The sequence below is a fragment of the Pristiophorus japonicus genome, chromosome 3, assembly GCF_044704955.1.
Source record: "Pristiophorus japonicus isolate sPriJap1 chromosome 3, sPriJap1.hap1, whole genome shotgun sequence".
Lineage (NCBI taxonomy): Eukaryota > Metazoa > Chordata > Chondrichthyes > Pristiophoridae > Pristiophorus > Pristiophorus japonicus.
The window spans coordinates 80,176,188-80,189,146 of record NC_091979.1 but is presented as its reverse complement, the minus strand read 5'-3'; the positions used below and the strand labels follow the sequence as shown (position 1 = coordinate 80,189,146).

General features: G+C 44.2%; 1 protein-coding gene across 3 annotated transcripts in view; it reads right to left on the bottom strand.

Annotated features, from left to right (window-relative positions):
* Positions 1-12,959, bottom strand: part of znf148 (zinc finger protein 148) — a 74,758-nt gene that overhangs the window by 47,136 nt on the left and 14,663 nt on the right. For 2 of the 3 annotated variants that reach the window (XM_070875489.1, XM_070875491.1), the window contains exon 2: positions 375-432. The exons of the other annotated variant lie outside the window; for it this stretch is intronic. The gene's annotated coding sequence lies outside the window, so the exon portion shown is untranslated. The remainder of the gene's footprint in view (positions 1-374; positions 433-12,959) is intronic. 3 annotated transcript variants of the gene reach the window in all.

Genomic DNA, 12,959 nt, shown 5'->3' with positions numbered 1-12,959 from the left:
CATTACACTGTACATGATTCACTCCCATGAACATAGGTGATGGCACCTTGCTCTAATGCTCTCATGACCAAATAGCCAGCTGACATTCACCATCTAAGCTCACACATGAAATACAGCCACTTGGCCAAAGTACTCAAGAATGCCACCTGCCTGTGGAACAGTGCCCTAACAGATGACACTTTGAGGAAGGGGAGAAAGAAATTGACAGGAAAAGGTTTGAGGTTTGGCATTGGAGAAAAGATACATTTCTACCATAAAATAATTTATAATCTATAAATATCAAATGAAACACAAGAAATGTACTCTTTCAATTTGCTAATTCTTCTAAAATATCCATTTTGCCAAGTAATTTTGTGTGACGGGGTCTTGCCTACCATTTTGATGCAGTGCAAACTCTCCTCCATTATGGCTCAGAACTAGGGTCAGTTACACCTGTTGGTGTAACAATAAATCAGAAGTTAATAAGTTGTACCATTTCATTATTAAGAAAGATTTCTCTATCATTTTCTGTATACCATATGGCTGTTTAACAAGCAAGAACTTTCTGCTTCAGGTGACAGCCATGCAATTTAATTACACAAAATAATTTGCTTTACAGTCTACTCTTCATTTATTCCCCGCTATCTCATACTGTCTTTTCTATATGTCTGAATTTAACTTTTTCAACTAATATCTACAGTCCTATGTTATTTGCATTGCTTAATTCAAAGTACTAGATAAGGCTACTGGAGTGAGGCCAGATAGCACAGGAGGTTGCTGCACTGTTGGGCGATCAATAGGATGACAGGGAGAGGGGAAGGGAAGGAGCAGGGGAGAAACGGGATAATATACACACACACACACACACACACACACATCTCTATAGATTTTTTAAAATTATTAAGTTATCACTGCAAAACACTCCAACCAGCACAACTTCATAAAAATTAGGAGTAGGAGTAAGCCATACGGTCCCCTCGAGCCATATGGTCTACTCCTGCCCCTAATTCTTCATCAGTTGTGATTCATCAGGCAATTGGAAGTCCACATCCCAGAACTGAAGCATACTAACAGGAGCTGAGCGGTCATATTCATGCCTTTGAAAATAGTAATTTCACGACTGGATCAAATCAGAAAAGAAGTTTGTATTGAGGAAACTGAAGTGTGTTTGTAGTTCTTAAAAAAATTGGAAGTGGTGTGGGGGAGGGAAAGGGTATGGGGCAAAAAAGATTGGGGCTGGGGAGTGTGGCTGGCAAACTAAGTGGCAGAGGGGGTATGCCTGGCCAACAGTTTGGGGGTGGGGGGGGGGGGGGGGGGGAAGAGAGAGAAAGCTGGACAAGAGTGGCAAACTCTCTATGCCAAGCTGATATACTCTGTACATGAGGGCGTATTGTACTATGTTATACTTTCTTTTGCCTAGCCTGGTTTTCAGCTCACAGGGGAAGGGGTCAAGGTACAGTCTATATTAGACCCAGACCCGATTAACTGCTCAGTGGAGGGATGTTCTTCCAAAGTTGAATCAACCAATGTCCCATAAATCAACAATTTTCAAATATAATGAATGTACCTTTTCCCACTGGAATGTTGCTGCCAATCGTTAATGATCCCTGCCTGTCAGAGGGTAGTCTGTTATGGTCAAATTCAGCAGAAAATCAAAAACAAACTCAGCCTGGGAGGAAGAGTGGCAGGAACGAGGAACGCTCATCACGCCCTAAAAGAGAGACTCAGCAAGGGCGAAGATAGGGACGAAAGCTGGCCAAGCATTGGAATGTATGGAGTGGTGGGAGTTTGGGGACGTGGCAGTGTTAAAAGAGAGGAGGAGCAATGGAGACGTAAATGTTCTTTTTCTAGTCGAGGGTATTCAGTGAAGCCAATGGTCTAATTAGGAACACTAAGGTTTTCACTGCTAGAGGCTGGCTGGTTAATTTTCCAGATGCTTAAAAGACAGTGCCTTTAATATATCCAGTGCAAATACATAGAAACATAGAAAATAGGTGCAGGAGCAGGTCATCCGGCCCTTCGAGCCTGCACCACCATTCAATAAGATCATGGCTGATCATACCTTCAGTACCCTGTTCCTGCTTTCTCTCCATACCCCTTGATCCCTTTAGCTATCAGGGACATATCTAACTCCCTCTTGAATATATCTAACGAACTGGCATCAACAACTCTCTGCAGTAGGGAATTTCACAGGTTAACAACTCAGTGAAGAAGTTCCTCCTCATCTCAGTCGTAAATGGCTTACCCCTTATCCGAAGACGATGCCCCCTGGTTCTGGACTTCCCCAACATCGGGAACATTCTTCCTGCATCTAACCTGTCCAGTCCTGTCAGAATTTTATATGTTTCTATGAGATCCCCTCTCATCCTTCTAAACTCCAGTGAATACAGGCCCAGTCGATCCAGTCTCTCCTCATATGATAGTCCTGCCATCCCAGGAATCAGTCTGGTGAACCTCCGCTGCACTCCCTCAATAGCAAGAACGTCCTTCCTCAGCTTAGGAGACCAAAACTGAACACAATATTCCAGGTGGGGCCTCACCAAGGCCCTGTACAACTGCAGCAAGACTTCCCTGCTCCAGGGAAGAGGGACATCACAAAACAGATTTGAGGTACTTGCAACTGAAATAAATGTGGCGCCGGAATTCAAGGTGCGCACGCGCACATAGGGGCCACACAAGTTCTGGGTTTATACATGCGCTAAAACCCGGAACTTGTGATCGATCAAAAATTCTCTCGACAGATCCTCCACATCCCCGGGAAAAGGGCCTCCAGGGGCGGAGAGTTGGGCTATCTGCCCAATGAATGCCCATGATATTCTTATGCCTGGTGAAGGACTGCTTTTAGTGCAGGAGTTTAGAAAAACATTTTTTTTGACTTTATCCATCATTTATACATTTAAAAATCCTGTGCAATAAGGCAAGTTTATTTTTAGCCTCTTTAAAAGATGTACATTTATTTTTCAAAAAATGTAATTGGTTTTAAATGTTTTAATTCTATTGCATTTTAAATTAAAAAAATGTAAAACATTTTATTTATGTTAAATGTATTTTTTTTAATGTGATCCCCATTCATGCATATGGGGATTCTGTACATACAGAATGCCCATACGCATGAATGGGGATTCCCTTCTTTGATTGGTTGGGCCAGCCCTTGTGATCCCAGGGGCGCTTCCGGCCCTGGGATACGTGGGCCTCTACGCAGGCCTATGCGCAGAGGCCCAGGACCTCAAGCCTCCGTGGATCCAGAGGCAGAAGGTTAAGTGCATCAATTTTTTGCTGATTGGAGGCAGCCACCGACCACAAATTCAGCCCCGTGGGATCAAGAAGCACCAACAATATACAAGTTATTGGCCTCGAATTCGTTGTCGGTGCTGTAGCTCAGGAGTACGCCATCAACAACCCAACGAAATCCGTACTTACCTCGTGCAAACCCCCCTTCGGGAAGGTGCTTTCAGATGCTGCAGAGTTGTGCCCACAATGGCTCACCGATCCCAGGGACACACCGTTGTGCATATGCAAACCTGGGATCATGTGAGGCGGTGCTCCTTTCACTTCCCGACTCAGACAATCTGGAAACAGAGGAGATTGCTAAAACAGATTGTAAATATAGATCAATAGAAGACAGAAGTCTTCTACGGGACATATATTTACAATTTACATAGCCTTTAATAGCCACTCTTAATTGGAAATGTTGGTTCAAGGGATTTAAAAAAAGCTAGGTATATACACATTTGCGTTATATCAGATATACATTTGATCAAGCATAGAATCATAGCATGGTTATAGCACAGAAGGAGGCCATTCAGCCAGCGCCGGCTCTCTGCAAGAGCACTTCAGCTGGTCCCAAACCCCCGCCTTTCCCTGTAGCCCTGCAATTTTTTTTCCGTCATTTCAACTCCCCTTTGAAAGCCACCCTGATTAAATCTGCCTCCACCACCCTTTCAGACAGTGTATTCCAGATTCTAACCACTCACTGTGTAAAAACGTTTTTTTTTCCTCATGTCACCTTTACCTTCTTTAATCACCTTAAATTGGTGTCTCTGGTTCTCTGGCCTTCTGCCAATGGGAACAGTTTCTCTCGATCTACTCTGTCTAGACCCCTCATAATTTTGAGCACCTCTATCAAATCTCCTCTCAACCTCCCCGGGTACCAAACCTTTAGATCGGCTGTCTGCGACCCTCTCCGATCCCTGAGTGAGGTGCCTTCTTGATCCGCTGTGGTGAGTACCTTCCTGGTCTGTGGCCCCCGAGTGAGTGCCGCTCAGTTTGCTCCCTCCCCTGCCAAGCCTCTCCGGTTCAGAGTGTGTGCCAGTCCAGGTCCGCTCCATTTCCCGCCCCTAGCCCAGGACAAATAGCCTCCGATTTACAAACCTACGCCGATTACTTTAACTCTCCGCAAGGGTTTTCTCGAGAGGCCACATACGCTGGCCTAAGTAGAAATGGAGTAACTATCAGCTGGCCAAAGTTCACTAAGTTGCCAGAATTGGCATAGGTAGCTGATTACGCCAGGAAAAAAAAAACTTACTGATAAAAACATAAATCAGTTACGCTGGTGCAAATTGACTGGGGAAACTGGGGATTTTTAAAGTTAGGCCAGAAAAAGCAGCCTGCTCCAAAAAAAAAACGGCGCAAATACTGGGGAAAATTGAACCCTATGTACCTGTAGAAACTCTTCTGTTTTTATATTTCATGCTGGTTTACTTTCATAATCTATCTTCTCTCTCATTTTTTTGAGTCATTCTGTGCTGGCTTTTAAAGATTTCCCAATCCTCTGTCCTCCCATTAGTCTTGGCCACATTGCATGCCTTTGTTTTCAATTTGATACCATCCCTTATTTCCTTAGTTAGCCACGGATGGCTATCCCTTCTTACTCTTTCCTTCTCATTGGGATATATTTTTGTTGAGTTATGAAATAGCTCCTTAAATGTCTGCCACTGCACTTCAACTGTCCCATATTTTCCTAGTCTACTTTAACCAACTCTGCCCTCACACCTTTGTTGTCCCCTTTATTTAAGCTTCGAACACTAGTTTGAGAACCAACTTTCTCTCCCTCCAACTGAATTTGAAATTCAACCATATTATGGTCACTCATTTCTGGAGAATCTTTTACTAGGAGATCATTTATTAATCCTGCCTCATTACACAGTACCAGATCGAAGATAGCCTGCTCACTGATTGGTTCAGCAACGTACTGTTCAAGGAAACTATCACAGAACTCCTCCTCAATGCTACCCTGTCCAATTTGCTTTGTCAATCAATATGGTTGAAGGAGAACAACCACAGCTTCTCTAATCTTTCCACGTAACTGAAGTCCCTCATCCCTGGAACCATTCTTGTAAATCTTTTCTGCACCCTCTTCACAGGGTGCAGAAAAGACTCATTAGGGGAGGGCAGCAGCAGCCAAGTTCATGGCACCGTGGCTGGCTCTGTTGCACAGGAGGGCAGGAAAAAGAAAGAGTGGGAGAGCGATAGTGATAGAGGATTCAATTGTGAGGGGAATAGATAGGCGTTTCTGCGGCCGCAACCGAGACTCCAGGATGATATGTTGCCTCCCAGGCGCAAGGGTCAAGGATGTCTCGGAGCGGGTGCAGGACATTCTAAAAAGGGAGGGAGATCAGCCAGTTATCATGGTGCACATTGGTACCAACGACATAGGTTAAAAAAAAAAAGGGATGGGGTCTTAGGAAACGAATTTAAGGAGCTAGGAGCTAAATTAAAAAGTAGGACCTCAAAAGTAGTAATCTCGGGATTGCTACCAGTGCCACGTGCTAATCAGAGTAGGAATCGCAGGATAGCACAGAAGAATACATGGCTTGAGCAGTGGTGCAGCAGGGAGGGATTCAAATTCCTGGGGCATTGGAACCGGTTCTGGGGGAGGTGGGACCAGTACAAACCGGACGGTATGCACCTGGGCAGGACCGGAACCAATGTCCTAGGGGGAGTGTTTGCTAGTGCTGTTGGGGAGGAGTTAAACTAATATGGCAGGGGGATGGGAACCAATGCAGGGAGACAGAGGGAAACAAAAAGGAGACAAAAGCAAAAGACAGAAAGGAGATGAGATGAGGAAAAGTGGAGGGCAGAGAAACACAAGGCAAAGAACAAAAAGGGCCACAGTACAGCAAAATTCTAAAAGGACAAAGGGTGTTAAAAAAACAAGCCTGAAGGCTTTGAGTCTTAATGCAAGGAGCATCTGTAATAAGGTGGATGAATTAACTGTGCAAATAGATGCTAACAAATATGATGTGATTGGGATTACGGAGACGTGGCTCCAGGATGATCAGGGCTGGGAACTCAACATCCAGGGGTATTCAACATTCAGGAAGGATAGAATAAAAGGAAAAGGAGGTGGGGTAGCATTGCTGGTTAAAGAGGAGATTAATGCAATAGTTAGGAAGGACATTAGCTTGGATGATGTGGAATCTATATGGGTAGAGCTGCAGAACACCAAAGGGCAAAAAACTTTAGTGGGGGTTGTGTACGGACCTCCAAACAGTAGTAGTGATGTTGGGGAGGGCATCAAACAGGAAATTAGGCAAGCATGCAATAAAGGTGCAGCAGTTATAATGGGTGACTTTAATATGCACATAGATTGGGCTAACCAAACTGGAAGCAATACGGTGGAGGAGGATTTCCTGGAGTGCATAAGGGATGGTTTTCTAGACCAATATGTCGAGGAATCAACTAGGGGGGGGGAGGCCATCTTAGACTGGGTGTTGTGTAATGAGAGAGGATTAATTAGCAATCTCGTTGTGCGAGGCCCCTTGGGGAAGAGTGGCCATAATATGGTGGAATTCTGCATTAGGATGGAGAATGAAAGAGTTAATTCAGAGACCATTGTCCAGAACTTAAAGAAGGGTAACTTTGAAGGTATGAGGCGTGAATTGGCTAGGATAGATTGGCGAATGACACTTAAGGGGTTGACTGTGGATGGGCAATGGCAGACATTTAGAGACCGCATGGATGAACTACAACAATTGTACATTCCTGTCTGGCGTAAAAATAAAAAAAGGGAAGGTGGCTCAACCGTGGCTATCAAGAGAAATCAGGGATAGTATTAAAGCCAAGGAAGTGGCATACAAATTGGCCAGAAATAGCAGTGAACCCGGGGACTGGGACAAATTTAGAACTCAGCAGAGGAGGACAAAGGGTTTGATTAGGGCAGGGAAAATGGAGTACGAGAAGAAGCTTGCAGGGAACATTAAGACGGATTGCAAAAGTTTCTATACATATGTAAAGAGAAAAAGGTTAGTAAAGACAAACGTAGGTCCCCTGCAGTCAGAATTAGGGGAAGTCATAACGGGGAACAAAGAAATGGCGGACCAATTGAACAAGTACTTTGGTTCGGTATTCACTAAGAACGACACAAACAACCTTCCGGATATAAAAGGGGTCAGAGGGTCTAGTAAGGAGGAGGAACTGAGGGAAATCTTTATTAGTCGGGAAATTGTGTTGGGGAAATTGATGGGATTGAAGGCCGATAAATCTCCCGGGGCCTGATGGACTGCACCCCAGAGTACTTAAGGTGGCGGCCTTGGAAATAGCGGATGCATTGACAGTCATTTTCCAACATTCCATTGACTCTAGATCAGTTCCTATGGAGTGGAGGGTAGCCAATGTAACCCCACTTTTTAAAAAAAGGAGAGAAAACAGGGAATTATAGACTGGTCAGCCTGACCTCAGTAGAGGGTAAAATGATAGAATCAATTATTAAGGATGTCATAGCAGCGCATTTGGAAAGAGATGACATGATAGGTCCAAGTCAGCATGGATTTGTGAAAGGGAAATCATGCTTGACAAATCTTCTGGACTTTTTTGAGGATGTTTCCAGTAGAGTGGACAAGGGGGAACAAATTGATGTGGTATACTTGGACTTTCAGAAGGCTTTCGACAAGGTCCCATACAAGAGATTAATGTGCAAAGTTAAAGCACATGGGATTGGGGGTAGGGTGCTGACATGGATTGAGAACTGGTTGGCAGACAGGAAGCAAAGAGTAGGAGTAAATGGGTACTTTTCTGAATGGCAGGCAGTGACGAGTGGGGTACCGCAAGGTTCTGTGCTGGGGCCCCAGCCGTTTACACTGTACATTAATGATTTAGACGAGGGGATTAAATGTAGTATCTCCAAATTTGCGGATGACACTAAGTTGGGTGGCAGTGTGAGCTGTGAGGAGGATGCTATGAGGCTGCAGAGTGACTTGGATAGGTTAGGTGAGTGGGCAAATGCATGGCAGATGAAGTATAATGTGGATAAATCTGAGGTTATCCACTTTGGTGGTAAAAACAGAGAGACAGACTATTATCTGAATGGTGACAGATTAGGAAAAGGGGAGGTGCAACTAGACCTAGGTGTCATGGTACATCAATCATTGAAGGTTGGCATGCAGGTACAGCAGGCGGTTAAGAAAGCAAATGGCATGTTGGCCTTCATAGCGTGGGGATTGGAGTACAGGGACAGGGAGGTGTTACTACAGTTGTATAGGGCCTTGGTGAGGCCACACCTGGAGTATTGTGTACAGTTTTGGTCTCCTAACCTGAGGAAGGACATTATTGCTATTGAGGGAGTGCAGCAAAGGTTCACCAGACTGATTCCCGGGATGGCGGGACTGACCTATCAAGAAAGACGATCAACTGGGCTTGTATTCACTGGAGTTCAGAAGAATGAGAGGGGACCTCATAGAAACGTTTAAAATTCTGATGGGTTCAGACAGGTTAGATGCAGGAAGAATGTTCCCAATGTTGGGGAAGTCCAGAACCAGGGATCACAGTCTAAGGATAAGGGGTAAGCCATTTAGGACCGAGATGAGGAGAAACTTCTTCACCCAGAGAGTGGTGAACCTGTGGAATTCTCTACCACAGAAAGTTGAGGCCAATTCACTAAATATATTCAAGATGGAGTTAGATGAAGTCCTTACTACTAGGGGGATCAAGGGATATGGCAAGAAAGCAGGAATGGGGTACTGAAGTTGCATGTTCAGCCATGAACTCATTGAATGGCGGTGCAGGCTAGAAGGGCCGAATGGCCTACTCCTGCACCTATTTTCTATGTTTCTATGTTTCACATCCTTCCCAAGTGTGCTGCCCAGAATTGAACACAATATTCCAGTTGTCGTAAAGCAGTATTTTATAAAGGTTCATCACAACTTCCTTTCATAACTATGTGTAAATAATAAAACAGCATGTTAGATAGACAGTTCTTACCTACTCAGTTATTAGGTTAAATGCTCCAATATTTGAATTGTGCCGATAAAGTAGCAAACCCCAGTGCAAAATGTTTTTATAAATCAGGAGGTTTTTTTTATTGTAATATGTTAAACATGGAAACATAGAAAATAAGTGCAGGAGTAGGCCATTCAGCCTTTCAAGCCTGCACCACCATTCAATAAGATCATGGCTGATCACTCCCTCAGTACCCCTTTCCTGCTTTCTCTCCATACCCCTTGATTCCCCTTAGCCGTAAGGGCCATATCTAACTCCCTTTTGAATATATCCAATGAACTGGCATCAACAACTCTCTGCGGCAGGGAATTCCACAGGTTAACAACTCTGAGTGAAGAAGTTTCTGCTCAACTCAGTCCTAAATGGCCTACCCCTTATCCTAAGACTATGTCCCCTGGTTCTGGACTTCCCCAACATTGGGAACATTTTTCCGCATCTAATCTGTCCAATCCCGTCAGAATCTTACACGTTTCTATGAGATCTCCTCTCATCCTTCTAAACTCCAGGTGAATAAAGAACATAAGAACATAAGAATTAGGAACAGGAGTAGGCCATCTAGCCCCTCGAGCCTGCTCCGCCATTCAATAAGATCATGGCTGATCTGGCCGTGGACTCAGCTCCACTTACCCGCCCTCTCCCCGTAACCCTTAATTCCCTTATTGGTTAAAAATCTATCTATCTTTATGACTTGCAAACATTCAATGAGCTAGCCTCAACTGCTTCCTTGGGCAGAGAATTCCACAGATTCACAACCCTCTGGGAGAAGAAATTCTTTCTCAACTCGGTTTTAAATTGGCTCCTCCGTATTTTGAGGCTGTGCCCCCCAGTTCTCGTCTCCCCTACCAGTGGAAACAACCTCTCTGCCTCTATCTTGTCTATCCCTTTCACGATTTTAAATGTTTCTATAAGATCACCCCTCATCCTTCTGAACTCCAACGAGTAAAGACCCAGTCTACTCAATCTATCATAAGGTAACCCCCTCATTTCTGGAATCAGCCGAGTGAATCATCTCTGTATCCCTTTCAAAGCTAGTATATCCTTCCTTAAGTAAGGTGACCAAAACTGCACGCAGTACTCCAGGTGCGGCCTTACCAATACCTTATACAGTTGCAGCAAGACCTCCCTGCTTTTGTACTCCATCCCTCTCGCAATGAAGGCCAACATTCCATTCGCCTTCCTGATTACCTGCTGCACCTGCAAACTAACCTTTTTTGGGATTCATGCACAAGGACACCCAGGTCGCGTGGCACGGTTTAATGTTTTATGTTTTGCAGATAAACTCCAAAAAGAGTTTCATGCACAAGGACCCCCAGGTCCCTCTACACCACAGCATGTTGTAATTTCTCCCCATTCAAATAATATTCCCTTTTACTGTTTTTTTTTCCCCCCAAGGTGGATGACCTCACACTTTCCGGCATTGTATTCCATCTGCCAAACCTTAGCCCATTCGCTTACCCTATCCAAATCTCCTTGCAGCCTCTCTGTGTCCTCTACACAACCCGCTTTCCCACTAATCTTAGTGTCATCTGCAAATTTTGTTGCACTACACTCTGTCCCCTCTTCTCGGTCATCTATGTATATTGTAAACTGTTGTGGTCCCAGCACTGATCCCTGTGGCACACCACTAACCACTGATTTCCAATCGGAAAAGGACCCATTTATCCCGACTCTCTACTTTCTGTTAGCCAGCCAATTCTCTATCCATGCTAATACATTTCCTCCGACGCCACGGAGCTCTATCTTCTGCAGTAACCTTTTGTGTGGCACCTTATCGAATGCCCAGTTGATCCAGTCTCTCATATGACAGTCCAGCCATCCCTGGAATCAGTCTGGTGAACCTTCGCTGCACTCCCGCAATAGCAAGAACATCCTTCCTCAGATTAGGAGACCAAAACTGAACAATATTCCAGGTGAGGCCTCACCAAGGCCCTGTACAACTTCAGTAAGACCTCCCTGCTCCTCTACTCAAATCCCCTACCTATGAAGGCCAACATACCATTTGCCTTCTTCACCACCTGCTGTACCTGCATGCCAACTTTCAATGACTGATGAACCATGACACCCAGGTCTCGTTGCACCTAATCTGCCGTCATTCAGATAATATTCTGCCTTCCTGTTTTTGCCCCCAAAATGGATAACCTCACATTTATCCACATTATACTGCATCTGCCATGCATTTGCCCACTCACCTAACCTGTCCAAGTCACTCTGCAGCCTCTTAGCGTCCCCCTCACAACGCCACCCAGTTTAGTGTTATCTGCAAACTTGGAGATATTACACTCTATTCCTTCATCTAAATCGTTAATGTATATTGTAAATAGCTGGAGTCCCAGCACTGAGCCCTGCAGCACTCCACTAGTCACTGCCTGCCATTCTGAAAAGGACCAGTTTATCCTGACACTCTGCATCCTGTCTGCCAACCAGTTCTCTATCCACGTCAGTACATTACCCCAATACCATGCGCTTTGATTTTGCACACCAATATCTTGTGCAGGACCTTGTCAAAAGCCTTTTGAAGGTCCAAATACACCACATCCATTGGTTCTACTCTGCTAATTACATTCTCAAAAAATTCCAGAAGATTCGTTAAGCATGATTTCCCTTTCATAAATCCATGCCGACTTGGAACGATCCTGTCACTGCTTTCCAAATGCGCTGCTATTTCATCTTTAATAATTGATTCCAACATTTTTCCCACTACGGATGTCAGGCTAACCGGTCGATAATTACCCTCTCTCTCTCTCTCTCCCTCCCTCTTTTTTTAAAAAAAGTGGTGTTACATTAGCTACCCTCCAGTCCATAGGAACTGATCCAGAGTCGATAGACTGTTGGAAAATGATCACCAATGCATCCAATATTTCTAGGGCCACTTCCTCAAGTACTTTGGGATGCAGACTATCAGACCCCGGGGATTTATCAGCCTTCAATCCCATCAATTTCCCCAACACTATTTCCCACCTAATAAGTATATCCTTCAGTTCCTCCTGGTCACTAGACCCACTGTCCTAGTACATTCGGCAGGTTATTTGTGTCTTCCCTCGTGAAGACAGAACCAAGGTATTTTTCAATTGGTCTGCCATTTCTTTGTTCCCCATTATAAATTCACCTGAATCCAACTGCAAGGGACCCATGTTTGTCTTCACTAATCATTTTCTCGTCACATATTTATAAAAGCTTTTGCAGTCAGTTTTTATGTTCCCTGCAAGCTTCCTCTCGTACTCTATTTTCCCCCTCTTAATTAAACCCTTAACCCTCCTCTGTTGAATTCTAAATTTCTCCCAGTCTTCAGGTTTGTTGAGAAATAATCAGCACACAAAAGCTTTGCCCCAAAAACAATATATACAATCTATAGATCAGCTATTGCTTGTGTTTACTGTACTTAATTTCTGGATTTAAAACGACGTTAGGAAAAAGATTACAAGAAAAAAAGCTGTGTGTCTGGGCAGTAAGTTTTTTTTTTTAAATCAGAAAATGCACTCAAACGGGTCAGTCAGCAGCCGCCGACTACTAATACAATTTTCTCATCTGCCCTGCCCTTACGCTGTGCAACTGGCTCCTGAGCTGTTGTTAGCTCCACTTTTCACCAACACGTTGATTTCAATGGATAGGTGAAACGTGCAGCGAAGCTGACGTGGAGTCGGTACTCGACTGATCTCAAGTTCAGAATTTAGTGCATGCAGAAATCCTTTCAAAGGGACAGTATGACCGTGGTGTCGAGTACAACTGCAAATTCAGGAGATAGAGATGTATATATAAAATATAAA